Raw genomic sequence first — 17265 nt, 5'->3', positions numbered from 1 at the left:
TCACTAGATTATTTGTTATACATCAGGAGAGGAAACACAGCAGTACATGAACACTGTGTCATATAGGTAAGAAGATATCTTCATAGAAATGTATACTCTAGTCTAGGACAGTATTGCCCCACCATGGTGATGGAAGATACTTGGTAATGTGGGAACCTGCCTGTTTCTCAGACTGAGCTTTCCCCACCACCCCAGTATACTATATTTCCTATTTTAACAACTTCAACCCTGCTAACCTATCAATAATAGGGAAGTCAGTCTTATATGTTGATGGTCAGCTTCTAATTTGGTCTCCCTCCTGGCCACTTCAACTTCATTCACTTTTATGCTTAATGCTCCCCTCCCCTCTTCCCTCCTCCTCCCTTCCCCCTTCCCTCCTCCTCCCCTCCCCCTCCCCTCCCCCTCCCCTCCCCCTCCCCTCCCCTCCCCCTCCCCCCTCCCCTCTCCTCCCCCCTCCCCTCTCCTCCTTCCCCTTTCCCCTCCTCTTCCCCTCCCCTCTCCTCTCTACCCTCCCCTCTCTTTCCTCCCCTCCCCCTCTCCTCCTCCCTGCCCACCTCTCCTTCCCCCTCCCCTCTCCCTCCCTCCCTTCCCCTTTCTCTCTCTCTTTCTCTTTCTGAGACAGGGTCTCACTGTATCTCCCAGGCTGGAGTGCAGTGGCACAAACACAGCTCACAGCAGCCTTGACCTCTCAGGCTCAGGTGATCCTCCCACCTCAGCCTCCCAAGTAGCTAGGACTACAGGTGCGCACCACCATGCCTGGCTAATTTTTTTGTATTTCTTTTTCGGAGACACAGTCTCACTCTGTTGCCCAGGCTGGAGTGCAATGGCACAATCTCAGCTCACTGCAACTTCCACCTCCCAGGTTCAAGCCATTCTCCTGCCTCAGCCTCCCAAGTAGCTGGGACTACAGGCACACGCTGCCACGCCTGGCTAATTTTTTGTATTTTTTAGTAGAGACAGGGTTTCTCTATGTTACCCAGGCTGGTCTCAAACTCCTGAGCTCAGGCAATCCACCCTCCTCGGCCTCCCAAAGTGCTGGAATTATAGGCGTGAGCCACCATGCCCAGCCAATGCTTCATGTTTTCTATTACTATAATCCTATGCTAAGATTTAAAAGGTCTAGAAAATTTTATTCCATTGGAGAAAGGAAGAAATTAGGCAGTCACTTCCACATGAATATCTAATAGGCATCTCAAACGCAACATGGTTAGAAGAGTACTCCTGATTCTTTCCCTTAACCTTCTTATATCAAATAACAAGATTTAAACAAATAGTTTTACTTTTTTCATAAACAAGATGTTTGGCAATAGATGATTTCTGGTGTTGACCCAGCTGCTCATCTATACTACCCAGGAATCAGGTAAATTTTTTTTTCTACTTTATCATACTTCATGTATTGGTCTTTAATCCTCGTGTCTTTTGTCTTACAGTCAGAAGATGGCTGCCATAGGTCCAACTATTGCAATGGTATTCCGGACAGCCACATCTATCCCCAGAGGCTTTCACTTAGGGCTTATTATCCAGAAATGAGTCACCCCTAGCTGCAAAGGAGATGAGGGAACTGAGTATCTAGAAAAAGGGAATGGGATTATTATGACTGAATGACAGCAATCGTAATTCATCACTTAAAGCTGGACATACTGTCATCCTAAACAAAGTCAGGTCTGTGTTAGCAAGGAGGAAGAAAGGAACAGCTATTTGGGAGGGAGTTATCAGAGTCTTCTACACTTCTTGTTCCCAGCCCACCTGTCTCACTAAATGACATCACCATCCACCCAGTGCCCGAGCTGATAACAGAGGACATATCTTTGGTTCCTTTTTCTTATATCTTACATACAAACCGTCGGAAAGTCCCGTTGACTCTGCCTTCCACACACACCCCATACACCCAACGCTCCTCATCTTCACGGCTAGTATCCTAGACCAAGCCACCATTGTTGGCCTGAATTCCTGTAATTGCTTCCTAAACGTCTCTGGACTTCCACCCTTGCTCTCTACAATTCATTGCCCAAACAGAAAATTACTTCCTTGCTTAAAACCTTCTGAGAGCTTCCCACCTCACTTAAAATCCAAATTCCTTACCATGGCCAGCCATGCCTAAATGATCTAGGTCCTGTCCACTTGTCCAACTTCATCTTGTACCACTTTTGCATTTGCCACTGAGTTCCAGCCACCTAGGCCCTCTCTCTCTTTCTCAAACTCAAATTTCTTGCCATCTTGAGGATGGCAGAGCCATCTGTTCTCTCCATGTAGAGTGCTCTTCATTCTGATCTTTTCATGACCAGCTCCTCCCTGTCATTGAGATCACTGTTCAAATGTCACCGCTTCAGACAGGTCTTCCACAGCCACCCAGTCTAAAATAGCCACCTTGTCGTCTATCACTTCACTCTATTGTATTGCTCTGCATTGCTATCACTGTCTAACCTTTCACAGTCTAACACATCATATTTACCTCTTTATGTATCACATAATGAAAAGTGTTTCCTCATTTTCCAGCTCCCCTACACTAGAATACAAGCTCCATGAGGGCTGGGACCTCATCTGTTGTGTTTGCTGTTGTATTCCTAGCACCCAGATGAAGGCACGTGGCAGGTTCTCATCAAAGATTTCTGAATGATTGAATAAATGAAGGGAAAGATTTTTAAGTAGAAGTATTAAGAATAAAAGTAATATCTGTAACATATTACCAGCATCCTTGAGTTATTATTATTTTTCAAGACAGGATCTCGCTGTGTCACCTAGGCTGGAGTGCAGTGGTGCCATCTCAGCTCGCTGAAGCCTCAACCAACCTCCCAGCCTCAGCCAATCCTCCTGCCTCAGCTTCCCAAGTAGCTGTGACTACAGGCACGCACCACCACACCCAGCTATTGTTTATATTTTTTTGTTGAGACAGGGTTTTGGTGTGTTGCCCAGGCTGCTCTCAAACTCCTGGGCTCAAACGGTCTGCTAGCCTCAGCCCCCCAAAATGTTGGGATTACAGGCGTGAGCCACCATGCCCAGCAGAGTTAATCTTTATAGAGCAAAATTTCTTTGCCAGTTAAAGAACATACAATGTGTTGTGCTTTAAGACATCACAATGAATAAGCAACATTAACATCTTCCACCCTACCTCTTTCCTCCTGTGTCCTCCTTTCCAAAGGTAAACATGCCACTTATACCCTAATTGTATCACTCTTTCATTGCAGTTATCAAATGCCCTCTCCACTGGCTTATTTCTCTTTGCCCAATAATATGATAGCATTTTCTCACTCTTTTCTGAAGGTCTGGGACAATCGAAAAGAAACATCTGGGAAACGTCCCCCCTCCCTCCATTTTTGGCCAGGATTTTAAGAAGGGGGAAACCTAAATATTCTGGGAAGAAGTGAGAAATATTTAGCCTCTGAAACATTTTGCCTTTTTCTTAGGTTTTTCATATTTCTATATATGTTCTTTCCAAAGGCTAAAACCATCTCTACTCCCTTGACCAGAATTTTAGATTTTTCATCAGGCTGTTCTCCAGGTAAAATTACAAGATCAGAAAAATTAATAGATCCTCTTCCTTTCTATGATCCTCTCAGCCTTTTCCAGACCTTTCCAATCCCAAGGTGACCCTCTGTGGGCCCAGGCTTCTGGATCAGTGGTTAGCTGGGCCCATGGACTCAGCCTGTGTTCTAGCCTTTAGTACATCTGGTAGGCCATGGTACATTGAAACCATGCAGCAAAAACTTGGGAAGTTTGAATCCGTAGTAAAGGCACAGCATGCTAGTGATGCTGATCTGCATGCTCCAAAATGCCTGTTTGGCAACATCCTCAAATACTGCCCATAAATAACACACATCGTCCAGAGCGGTGGCTCATGCCCGTAATCCCAACACTTTGGGAGGCCAAGGTGGGCGGATCACTTCAGGCCTGGAGTTCAAGACCAGCCTGGCCAACATGGCGAAACCCTGTCTCTACTAAAAACACAAAAATTAGCAGGGCCTGGTGGTGCACACCTGTAATCCCAGCTACTCGGGAGGCTGAGGCACAAGAACCGCTTCAACTGGGGAGGCGGAGGCTGCAAATCACACCACTGCACTCCAGCCCAGGTGACAGACTGAGTGAGACTCTGTCTCAAAAATAAACAAATAAATAAAAATAAATAACACACATAGAATCCCTCGGGTTTTGAACTTCTAGACTTGCCTATAGAAAACAAAAGGATTCCCATCTTCAAATATCTTCAGTGAGTACATTAAAAATGGGAGTAAATGCCTCTTCTGTATTCACCAAAACCTTAGCCTCTGTGCCTTCCTCACCTGCCATCACGATCTCCTCCACCATACACACCCACATCTAGCTCCAAGCCTCGACAATACCACTCAGACGTCCACAGACCCTTAAAAACACACGTCTCAAATCAGCCTTCGCAACATTTTAAATCATGCATTAATAAAAAAAAAATATGGGGGTGAGTGCCTCCCAAAATATATTATAGTAAGGCCGGGCGTGGGGGCTCATGCCCATAATCCCAGCACTTTGGGAGGCCAAGGTGGGAAGATTGCTTGAGGCCAGGAGTTTGAGATCAGCTGGGAAAACATAGCAAGACCCCATCTCTACAAAAAATAAACAAAATTAGCCGGCCATGATGGCGCACACCTGTAGTCCTAACTACCCTGGAGGCTGAAGCAAGAAGATTGCTTGAGCCCAGGAGTTTGAGGCTGCAGTGAGCTATGATCTTGACACTGCACTCCAGGCTGGGCAACAGAGTGAGAGCCTGTCTCTAAAATAATAATAATAATAATAATAATTATACACATATATACGGGTATATTAACAAATAAACATATATGTTTAAAAAACACAAAAAAAGGAAGGAAATACAAAATTAAATTCTTTGGTTTAATACTACTGCTCGTCTGTTTCTAGATTGTATCTCAGGTTAAATGAGTAACTATTTCCTTATGGTAAGCAGAGTCCTTAAGATTGCTGCCCAAGATTCCCATCCCCTGGTTATTTTGTGAAACAATAATCTAGGTACAGCTGCAATAGGATTTTGCAGATGTAATTTAAGTTCCAAATTAGTTTACTTTAAAATATGGGGATTATCCCAGAGGGCTTGGCCCAAACCAGTGAGTCCTTTAAAAAAATAGTTTTTTGAGTGGTGGCTCAGGCCTGTAATCCCAGCACTTTAGGAGGGCTGAGGCGGTGGATCACCTGAGGTCAGGAGTTCGAGACCAGCTGGTCAACATGGTGAAACCCTGTCTCTACTAAAAATACAAAAATTAGCCGGGCATAGTGGCACCCACCTGTAGTCCCAGCTACTCACGAGGCTGAGACAGGAGAATCGCTTGAACCCAGGAGGCAGAAGTTGCAGTGAGCAGAGGTCACACCGTTGCACTCCAGCCTGGGTGACAGAGCAAGACTCTGTTTCAGAAAAAAAAAAAAAAAAAAAAAAAAAAAAAAAAAGTTTTTCTCAGCTGGAAGCAGAAGAGAAAAGTCACAGAGATTCCAGAGGTGAGAAAGATTTAAGCATGATTGCTGGCTTTGAAGGTGAAGATGGGGGAAAGTGCATGAGAAGGAGAACGTGCGAGGCCTCTAGGAGCAGCCAGTGGCTCCTGGTTGACAACAGGAAAGATAAAAAGGCCTCAGTGCGACAGCCACAAGGAACTTGGTTCCTCCAGCAATCTGAATGGACTTGGAAGCAGAGTCTTCCCCCGAACCCCCAGGTAAGAGTCTAGCCTGATGAATACCTTGATTTCTGCCTTATTGGGACCCTAAGCAGAGAAACCAGCCAAGCCCACCTGGACTTCTGACCTATAGAACTGCAAAACCTATGGAATAAGTGAAATGTTCCAACTCCCTAAATGTGTGATAATTTGTTACTCAACAGTAGAAAACTAATACACCCCTTCAGTTTTCATATCACCAAATAAAGGTAATAATGTCTGACTATGCCCAAGAAGCGCTCGGAAAACAAATACTAATAAGATTTAATTAATATATTTTAATTTCAACAGAAATGTATTAAATTATTTCCCAATGTTGTGATTTTTAAATTAATTATAATACCACTGAGGTTTAATCCAGGGCAATTAGACTGTTAAATCCTAGTTAGGTTTGTTTTCTCCGATTCATTGCAGTCACAGGGCAGGGCTAACTTTAGAAACCTCATCATAAAGGTTTAGAGCATGGAATTGTTGCTGCAGAGGGACATGATTTAACTTGCAGCTTTTTCTTTTTCTTTCTTTTTTTTTTTGAGACAGAGTCTTGTTCTGTTGCCTAGGCTGGAGTGCAGTAGCACAATCTTGGCTCACTGCAACATTTGCCTCCTGGGTTCAAGCAATTCTCCTGCTTCAGCCTCCCGAGTAGCTAGGATTACAGGTGCCTGCCACCACGCCCGGCTAAATTTTTTTTTTTTTTTTTTTTGATACGGAGTCTTGTTCTGTTGCCTAGGCTGGAGTGCAGTGGCGCAATCTCGGCTCACTGCCAGCTCTGCCTCCTGAGTTCACGCCATTCTCCTGCCTCAGCCTCCTGACTAGCTGGGACTACAGGCACCTGCCACCACGCCTGGCTAATTTTTTGTAGCCAGGATGGTCTCGATCTCCTGACCTCGTGATCCGCCCGCCTTGGCCTCCCAAAGTGCTGGGATTACAAGCATAAGCCACCGCACCTGGCCTAATTTTTGTATTTTTAATAGAGACGGGGTTCCACCATGTTGGCCAGGCTGGTCTCGAACTCCTGACCTCATGATCTGCCTGCCTTGGCCTCCCAATATGCTGGGATTACAGGCATGAGCCACCGCACCTGGCCTAACTTGCAGCTTTTCCAGTTCACAAAACAATGTACTGCATTTTGTTGATGTTCTATTGGATACTACATCTACATGTCAAATATAAGGATTTTTTTTTCTTAGAGATATTTCCCTTTCTAAAAAAAATTGACCTTCAACTTGGGAATACCTGTTGAAATTTGGCAAGCTATTCCTGATCCCTGATCTTGAGAAAATTATGAAAAGAAGCAAAAGATGATCATACCTATTTTAATAATATTGATCACTAAAATAAAAGAAAACCCCAGAGCTGGGCAAGAACGTTCTGACTCCATAATCATTCCCCAAGTAGACCAAGATTCGATGGTGCTGAGCCTGCTAACCTGGACTTATCCTCCTGAGAACAGGTAACCAGGAAGTACTCAGATGAACATCAGCCCAGGCCAGATCTAGTTTAAACAAAGCGGTCTGGGGAAGAGATTGTATACAGAGTGAGAACATTCCAATTTAGGAAGTAGATTTTATATACAGGATGAGGAGATGCAAGAAGTATAGCTTGGTAGTTAAAGCTGTATTGGTCCAAGGTAAGTGACTTAAATTCCCCGAGCCTCAGTTTTCTCATGTCTAAATCAAGATAGTTTTTCAGTGTTCTTCACACAGGGCCCAGGACATGGAGTCATTAATAAATGAGGGCTATGTTAGGATCCAGCAATCTCTGCTGGCTAGACCCAAGCATCATGTTCAAAGCAAAAGACTGCAGGCCAGTGTTCAGGCTAGAAGTCTAAAGCAAGTCCTCCCTTAGGACAGGGAGAGACAGAGAGAGTGGGAAAGGCTATGAGAAGCCGACCCTCCAGGCAGGAGCGGGGCACTTATTAGATTCACAGAAGGAAAGACCTACAGACAAATATTCACAAATAAAAATCTCTTTCTAAAATAATCCAATTTTCTGGCCCAATCAGTTGACAATGACTTGGCCACTGAAGATCATATTTTTCCAACATGGTCCATTTTCTTGGCTTTCCTAAGCCATTAATTATGACCATGTTTTCCCAAATGTGGAAATTCCCCTTGCGCAGATGCAGCCGCTGCTGGCCAACCCTCCTTTCCTGAGAAGTCACTGCAGCACAAAAATATTTTTGTTTTCCCCAATTGCCCACAGGGAAAATTTCCTCACTCTTTTCTTCCCTCCTCCCTTAAAATCCTCTGGCAATTTCCAGGAATCTAAGTAAACTAGAATTACTTAGATCACGAAAGGCCTTTTAGATGTTCTACTTCTACCATGACAAAAAAGAATCTGAAATTTAAATTCAATTATTATTAAATCACTCCGAAGAGTTCCTTTTAATAAATGAAGGCAATACCACTGAAATAAAAATACCTCCCACTCCTGCCTAAAAATACAGCACTTGGACTTGGGAGTTCAAATTATAAACAGTGGTAGCCAAAGTGATTAGATATCTGAATCAAACAACATTATGTAAAATGTGCTTCATACATGGTAAAGCCCTCTACAAATGTAAGCATTTGGCACCAACGTGGGGACAGTATATGACACAGATGATTATTCAAATCATAAATTTGTATTCAAATTTGTTAGATGAATTACCCCAGTTACCTTGTTCATCTTGTGGGTTTACCAAGGTGCCTTGTACAGGGCTGATGACAGTGGAGGATTCCAGGAGATATTTTATTCTTTTCAGAACATTCATCAAGAAACATTTCTGTGCCAGAAACTAAATTTTGTTGGTGGGGAAGAGGTGGTAGAGCAATGAATCAGACTGGGTCTCTGCCCTCAAGGTCTTTAAAATCCAGTAAAGAAAGCATGATCTCCACACTAGCCCAGTGATTTTAAGAGGGACACTCTCTCCCCTCCCCTCCACCACGGGGACATTTGACAATGTCTGGAGACATTTCTGATGATCAAAACTGGAAGTGGAGGTACTACTGACATCTAATGGAAAAAGGCAAGTGCTGCTGTTGAACATCCTATAATGCCCAGGACAGTCCCCCAGAAGAAAGAATGATCTGGTCTAAAATGTCAGTGCCGGGGAGCCGTGGTGGCTCAGGCCCATTGTCCTGGTGCATAAGGAGGTGAGGCTACGCATTCGAGGCCAGCCTGGGCAACATAGAAAGCTCTAATCTATATAACAACAACAACAACCATTAAAAAATTTGGCAGGGCGTGGTGGCTCACGCCTGTAATCCCAGCATATTGAGAGGCTGAGGCTGGCAGATCACAAGGTCAGGAGATGGAGACCATCCTGGCCAACATGGTGAAATCCCTGTCTCTAATAAAATACAAAAAATTAGCCGGGCATGGTGAATCGCTTGAACTCGGGAAGCAGTGGTTGCAGTGAGCTGAGATCACGTCACTGCTCTCCAGCCTGGTGACAGAGTAAGACGACATCTCAAAAAAAAAAAAAAAAAGTCAATCGTGCCAAAGTGGAGAAACCCTGAACAAGCTATATTAGCTAGAGCAAAACACTGATTGATTAACTAATTTGTTGACTAGTGTTGTTCCACATGGCAAATGACTTTCACCCAAAGACCCTAGTCATTTTGAATTTGTGCCTGTAACCTATTATAAGTGTTAAGTATCTTTTGAATACATGAGTACATTTAGACAGGTGCTGAATAAAGCATAAGATAAAGTGTCACCAGGCAAAATGAATGATAATTTAGAGTGAATTGTTAACCCAAAAGGACAAAAATTTTCTAGCTTGATGCCAAGCATATAGCAACTGCTCAGTGAACAGGAACTGAACATATTCAGATAACTTAGCAACACTCATTTGTCAGAAGCTAAAAGAAGAGTCATATCATTAAAGCACTCCTAGTAGTCATAAAAACAGTGGTAGCCAAAATGATTAGTGTTGTATCTGAATCAAATAGCATTATGTGAAATTTGCTTTATACATAGTAAAGCCCTAAACAAATGCAGGCATTTGGCACCAAAGTAGATACAGTATATGAGACAGATGATGATTCTAATTGTAAAAATGTGTTAGATGAATTACCCAGTAACCTTATTCATCTTATGAGTTTACCAAGGTGCCTAGAAGTAGTAGCCTTCTTCTTGGAAATTCTTCACTATAGACTGCTAAGAATTGTATATTGTACCATGAAGAGATATAATCGTGTAGTTTTATATTATAGCATTCAAAATTTTCACTAATTCAAGTTGGTGCTTCCTCAGTATGCTTTAGTGAATGCTAATGAAGTGTGAAGTTGCAAATATTAAAAAATCGAGGTGGGGCCAGGCATGGTGGCTCACGCCTATAATCCCAGCACTTTGGGAGGCCAAGGCAGGTGGATCACCTGAGGTGAGGAATTCGAGACCAGCCAGGACAACATAGTGAAACCCTGTTTCTACTAAAAATACAAAAGTTAGCCAGGTGTGGTGGTGGGTGCCTGTACTCCCAGCTGCTCAGGAGGCTGAGGCATGAGAATAGCTTGAATTCAGGAGGCGAAGTTTGCAGTGAGCTGTGATGGCACCACTGTACATCAGCCTGGGCAACAGAGCAAGATTCTCTCTCAAAAAAAAAAAAGAGGTGGCCACTCATGAATTTAGGGCAGGAAGAGGTAGTGTTTTGGAAGTAGGGCTTTAACTCCTTTACATACAACATGGCTTCTCGTTAAATACAATAACAGTAAAACAAAGTAGCAGTGGCACTGGCTTTAATCTATTGCTTGATACACGTAAGCATCAATAGTAAGAGAATGGTTAAGTGCCACTCTTAGTTAAGGATCAATTAAAATTCTATCTTCAAATTAGAACATGTCAGTGGAAAAATATGACTTAATTTACTAAAATTATTTGCACTTTAGTTTTTCAGGAAAAATGGTCAGGTAGTCCAATGTGCTAATACTTTGAGATAAACAGAGCTATTGCATGGAAAATCTGTACTTTTGATTAAGTAATTATCTTCAATTATGATATAATGGTTACCAAGGAAATATTGGCTTTCTTCTTCCACCTATTTGACCCATATTTTCTCAATGTAAATTGGTGACTAAGTCAGGAAATGGCATTTAATTTTGTATTAGCATTAGTCAAATGCAAGTAAGGGGGAGCTACCACACACATTTTGAAAAGAACGAATAATCTTCCATTTGCATAATCAGTATCAATGTCTGTTGAATTTAACACAGGTAATATTCTTGATTTTTTGCAACATGAAGGACCAAAATTTTCTTTGAGTTTGAAAATTTCTACTTAAACTTTTTGCCCAAATATGAGTTTAATGAAGTTTGTTTAGGAGTGAGGAAGGGGAATTTTACTCTTTCCTTTTCATAAAGAAATAATTAAATAAATAAAAATGACTTCACCTCAGTAAGAGAAGGAATCTCAGGGTGGGAGTTTCTTAACACATAACTGGGGTTAAAAGTAACACATTAGGTCAGGTGCAGTGGCACGCCCTGTAGTCCCAGCTACTCAGGAGACTGAGGCAGGAGGATGGCTTGAGCCCAGGAGGCAGAGGTTGCAGAGCCGAGATGGTGCTACTGCACACCAGCCTGGGCAGCAGAGCAAGACCTCATCTCAAAAAAAAGCAATACATTTAAAAAATTACAAGGCCAGGTGCAGTGGCTCACATCTATAATTCCAGCACTTTGGGAGGCTGAGGTGGGTGGATCACTTGAGGTCAGGAGTTCTATACCAGCCTGGCCAACACGGTGAAGCCCCGTCTCTTCTAAAAATACAAAAAAAAATTAGCTGGGCATGGTGGCGCGCACCTGTAGTCCCAGCTACTTGGGAGGCTGAGACATGAGAATCACTTGAACCCCGGCAGCAGAGGTTGCAGTGAGTTGAGATCGCACCACTGTACTCCAGCCTGGGAGATAGAGTGAGACTCCGTCTCAATTTAAAAAAAATTAAAAGACTCAGGAAAATATTTCATGCGCTCAGAAAAATAGGTATAACTAGTAAAAATGGGCCTTGATGTAGCATCCACCTTCACCTATAATGAAAATATATGCCCTTTCTTCTCCAAGGGAAGTGGGTATGGCTAAGCAAGAATAGTGTTCTTCAGTGAGTATTGAAATAAAGAGTTTGGGTTGAAGAGACCAAGAGTTTGAGATCAGCCCAGGCAACATAATGAGAACCCATCTCTACAAAATATTTAAAATATTTATAAATCATCTGGATTGGCATGCACCAGTAGTCCCAGCTAGACTACTTAGGAAGCAGGATTGCTTGAGCCCAGGAGTTCGAGGTTACAGTGAGCTAATGATTGCACTACTGTACTCCAGTCTGGGCAACATATTAAGACCCTGTCTCTATCTTTTTTTTTTTTTTAATGTGAGTTCAATAGAAATTAGCAAATATCTTTATTTTGTTTTATATGTCCATGATCTAACCCTCAATTCAGCTATATCTAAAACATAAGATACGTTTCCTTGGGCAAATCCTGGACTCAAGGGATTCTCCTGCCTCAGTCTTTCAAAGTGCTGGGATTACAGGTGTGAACCACCCTGCCCAGCCTGAACTCACGTTCTTATCATTGGTTACGGACTGAGAATTCTAATTAATTCCCCTCCTCTCACAACTTTTCAAATAAAACAGACATATAAAAAAGTCAGTTTTAGAGTCTCTCACAATTAGACCATCAACAATACAATCAGGCTTAGTTGCTGAAGAGTAAGTTGCTTCTTTTTTTTTTTTTTTTTTTTTTTTGAGACAGAGTCTCGCTCTGTCACCCAGGCTGGAGTTCAGTGGCGCGATCTCGGCTCACTGCAAGCTCCGCCTCCCGGGTTCATGCCATTCTCCTGCCTCAGCCTCTCTGAGTAGCTGGGAATACAGGCGCCCGCCACCACGCCCGGCTAATTTTTTGTATTTTTAGTAGAGACGGGGTTTCACCGTGGTCTCGATCTCCTGACCTCGTGATCCGCCCGCCTCGGCCTCCCAAAGTGCTGGGATTACAAGCGTGAGCCACCGCGCCCGGCCGCTTCTTAAAATTCTAAGTTATCTCTCATTTCCACATCCAGAATGATATCCCCCTAACATTTATGATGGTTATTTTTAGGTGATGGGACATAAGGTTGTTTCTTCTTCTTTGTAATATTTTGTGGTGTTTGAATTTTTTTATAATTCATGAAAATAATAGTCATTTTTAAAACCTCTCCGTTCAATTCACTTAGCAAAATTTATAGTTCACAGTCTTCTACCTCTTCTATTAGCTAACTAATTTTCAAAATTTGCTTTTAAAAAATTCAACCCCACTTTCATCATTACAACTCATTTTAAAAGATTCTCCCATATAGCCAGTGTGGAAAGAAAGGATATCTGACTGTTTTCACAGGACACACTATCTTTGAAATTTTTTCCTTTGTCTATTTTTGTTCTTTGTGTTGTCACATTTAGTTGTTTCAGAATCCTGCTGAAGTTCCCAAAGCATTCCAAAGGAATACCATCATATGCAAAATTTAGGTAACTTGGGAACGCTTTGCTCAACTTTGCTTTTCTTTAAAAAAAATTTTTTTTCCATGACACAGCCTCAGGAGGTCCTGACAACATGTGTCCTACTTTGCTCAACTGAGTGTTTATACATGCTGGAATATAGTTTTAAGACAAGGTTCCTAGGTAAGATAATCTCAGAAATTTTCTTTTGTGGTACAGGTGTCGGAGCAACAAAGCAGGACGAATTAGGAATAGACTTGGACAATACTGTGGTGTTGAGGCTTATACATTCTTTACACAGTTTTCCTTTTCAGGGTCTGGCCTTCATGGTGTGATGAATACCACAGACCAATAAAACCTTCTAAGTGTCTTTCAGTCAATGATTCACTCTCACTGCATCCTGGATTCTGGCTCAATAACAGAAATTTTAAAATAGCTGCCTTTTAAAATTAGTCCGGTGTGGTGGTGTGGGCCTGTTGTCCCAGCTACTCAGGAGGCCGAGGTGGGAGGACAGCTTGAGCCTGGGAGGCAGAGGTTGCAGAGCTGAGATGGTGCCACTGCACTCCAGCCTGGGCAATAGAGCTAGACATTGTCTTAAAAAAAAAAATGCTGATTTTTAAAATGCTGGCAGTATTAGATCAGAAATCACTCATAGTTTTTTTTCTTTTTTTTGGCATTGTGGTTATAATACTATTTGTACTCTTATTATAAAAGTGGGAAAATGAAAGAGAGTTTGTGTCATTGGAAAATTTCAAGGTCAGGCTGGATGACTATCAGGCATGCTCTAGAAGAGAGCATCCATTTAAAGGAAACTTGACTAGGGAGACCTCTCAAGTTCATCTTTCAATCCTGTGCTCTTGGCCAGGTGCAGTGGTTCATGCCTGTAACCCCAGCACTTTGGGAGGCTGAGGTGGGAGTTGCTTGAGCCCAGGAGTTGGAGACCAGCCTGGGCAACATAATGAGACTCTTTCTTTACAAAAAAATAAAATAAAATAAAATTTTAATTAACTGGGCATGGTGGCACGCATTTGTAGTCCCAGCTATTCAGGGGGCTGAAGTGGGAGGCTTGACCCACTTGAGCCCAAGAGGTCAAGGCTGCAGAGAGCCATGACTGTGCCACTGCACTTCAGCCTGGGCAACAAAGCGAGACCCTGTCTCAAAAACAAAATCAATCAATCAATCAAACAATCAAGCCTGTGCTCTGAAGTTTACCCTCTAATCTTATGATAGTAATGCACTATTTTGGAAGAACAGGAGTCTCTTCTGGCCATGTTCTTCACTTTGTCTTGATTCTGAAGCCTTTGTGTGGGTGCCAGCTCTGAGAATTAAACAGAGGAGGATGGGGTGTGTGGAAAAGTATTCCTAGGAGACTCGGAGCTGTCCAGCAGTCAAAGGAGCTGCACACAATGAGCTCCAGCTAATGAGACTTGTCACGGCATTTGGAACAGGGATTCAGCAAGGCCATTCTTGACCAGGGAGAGGGGTGTATATGTATACATCTATATAGAAGTCTTTGCTTACCCAACCCATTCCCAATGGGGATTTTTTTTCCTGATTTACATGTTGCTTTTCTTTTTAAATGGGGGCCAATGGGCTTCTAAATTGTACAGAGAAAAGAGCAAGTAATAATGTACAGAGCAAGCTAGAAGGAGAAGAGTTGAAGAGGACAGCAGGCAAAAATAGGACTACTACACTGTACAAGCAGTCTTTCAGTTTGTTAGTTACAAGCTATTTAGCAAACACACATACATTCTATGCAAACATGCCCTATAAGTAGGTGCCGCTCTATGGCAGCTTCATTATTTACATTTTGCAGTTAGCAGTCATTTTAGCACACCACTTTGGAAAAAAAAAAAGAATGTGTCGAGTATTAGCTTACAAAGCCTTCACAGACTTTTTCGTATAATAAATAAATAAGTAAATAAAGTAGATTTGGCTTAAAAAGGTTGTTCAGCCTTTTTTCCTTTGCAAGTGACAGACGCATTCGCTTTGACGAATGCCCACTTGATTGACGTTCTGAAGAAAGACGTAAAAATCTTTAAGCTTGTTTACATATTCTTATAAATGGTTGGATACCTAGCTGCGTTTTCTTATATTGCCTTATAAAGAGGAACTCACGTTTCCGCAGACATCCTGGATTTGAGAGGAGGAATGGAATATGGGGAAACATCTCATCCAGCTTCCATGTGCTATGCAATTCAGTAGTAACCCAACTTTATAGGTAAAACAACTGAATGTGGAGAGGCTAAGTGATAATGTTTAATAACTTGAAAAATTACAAATTTAAAAATAATTTTAATTAAAAAATTACATTTAAAGTTTCTAAAAAATTTACAAATTCATTGTAGAAAATTTGGGAAATATAAAAATATACACAAAAAAAAATTAAAATTATCCTGATGAAACTACTGGTTTTGTTGTTGTTGTTGCTGTTGTTTGAGACAGAGTCTAGCTCTGTCGCCAGGCTGAGTGCAGTGGTGCAATCTCGGCTCACTGCAACCTTTGCCTCCTGGGTTCAAGCGGTTCCCCTGCCTCAGCCTCCCAAGTAGCTGGGATTACAGGCACGCGCTGCCATGCTGAGCTAATTTTTGTATTTTTAGTAGAGATGGGGTTTCACCATGTTGGCCAGGCTGGTTTCAATCTCTTGACCTCAAGATCCGCCCGCCTCAGGCTCCCAGAGTGGTGGGGCGTGAGCCACCGGGCCCAGCCGAAACTACTGTTAACATAGTCTCCCAAACACATATGAAATATGTATGTGGTTACATATATATTTCATGCTCAAAATATTGAGGAGGAAAAAAAGGCAAAGTAAAAGAGTTGTTAGCCCATCTTTTCCAATTTAGGAACCACTGTCCACATTATTTTTTTTTAGACAGTCTCACTCTGTCATCCAGGCTGGAGTGCAGTGGCGTGATCTTGGCTTGTTGCAACCTCCACCTCCCAGGTTCAAACGATTCTCCTGCCTCAGCCTCCTGAGTAGCTGGGATTACAGGCACATGCCACCACGCCTGGCTATTTTGTGTACTTTTAGTAGAGGTGGGGTTTCACCATGTTGGCCAGGCTGGTCTCAAAGTCCTGACCTCAAGTGATCCACCAGCCTCGGTCTCCTAAAGTGCTGGGATTAGAGCCATGAGCCACCGTGCCCAGCCCACTGTCCACATATTTTAATCACCTTCTTTAACGCATCTCCTCTTCCCCTGAGACCAATCTGATGATAAATTGTAAATGGGGTGCCAGATCTCCTATTTGAAAAATAGCACCAGGTTTGTAGGTAATTCCTTACCTTTCTTTTCCTCAATAGAGACCCAGGAAATTGTAAAAGAAGTATGATACTGCAAAACACCTTTGTTTTTGCGAGATAACTTTGGAGGTGCCCATGTTGACAGCTGTAGTCAGTCACATGCTTACCAGAACAAAGAGCCCTACAAAGGGAGAAGTTAACTTTAGCTTTGAAAATCCTTTTATCCTTCATGATTTGATGCCTTTAAATTTGTCACCTGAATGCGATATTAACATAATCGTCTGCATTTCAGCTAATGAATGCACCTGCTTCTAAGACTTTATTTTAGCAGTTTTAATGAGCTCTTCAAAAGAGTTTGCCTGGACTTACTGCACTGCTAGAGAAATAGCAGCTGTAAGCAACTAACAACACATTCAGTATTTGAATCAAGCTCTGTGAAGTTGTTAAACTTGAGAAGGAGTATCTATCCATCTGTTTGTGATAAGGGAAATGAGAATTGAGATGTTGCTGTGGCATTTGGAAAAGCACTAGAGTAACTGGGTCTGGCTAAAGGTTATTCTCTGGCCGTATGTATGGATCTCAAGCATACGGATTTAATGTATTGATTTAAGCTAAATTCTAGTTTTCTTGTCTATCTAATAATGGTACCCATTTATAAGCTTGTAAGGATTAAATATCTCACCTGTTATATGCACTTGTTAACATTAGATTTTTATAATTATGATGCTTATAAAGAAGATGTGACTTTACAAAGGGCCATTTGAGTCCATTCATAGGAAATATCCTGAATAGGTAAATCCACAAAGTCAGAAAGTAGATTGGTGGTTGCCAGGGGCTGCAGGGGGAAATTGGAAGCAATTACTTAATGGACATGGGGTTTCCTCCGGGTATGATTCA

At 42.2% G+C, this 17265-nt stretch overlaps 1 protein-coding gene across 1 annotated transcript in view; it reads right to left on the bottom strand.

Moving 5' to 3' along the window:
• Positions 1-17265, bottom strand: part of MKLN1 (muskelin 1) — a 397154-nt gene that overhangs the window by 293868 nt on the left and 86021 nt on the right. The window lies entirely within an intron of this gene.

The sequence above is a fragment of the Symphalangus syndactylus genome, chromosome 6, assembly GCF_028878055.3.
Source record: "Symphalangus syndactylus isolate Jambi chromosome 6, NHGRI_mSymSyn1-v2.1_pri, whole genome shotgun sequence".
Classification (NCBI taxonomy): domain Eukaryota; kingdom Metazoa; phylum Chordata; class Mammalia; order Primates; family Hylobatidae; genus Symphalangus; species Symphalangus syndactylus.
The sequence above is the reverse complement of the archived record's forward strand: the minus strand, read 5'-3'. Positions and strand labels throughout refer to the sequence as shown.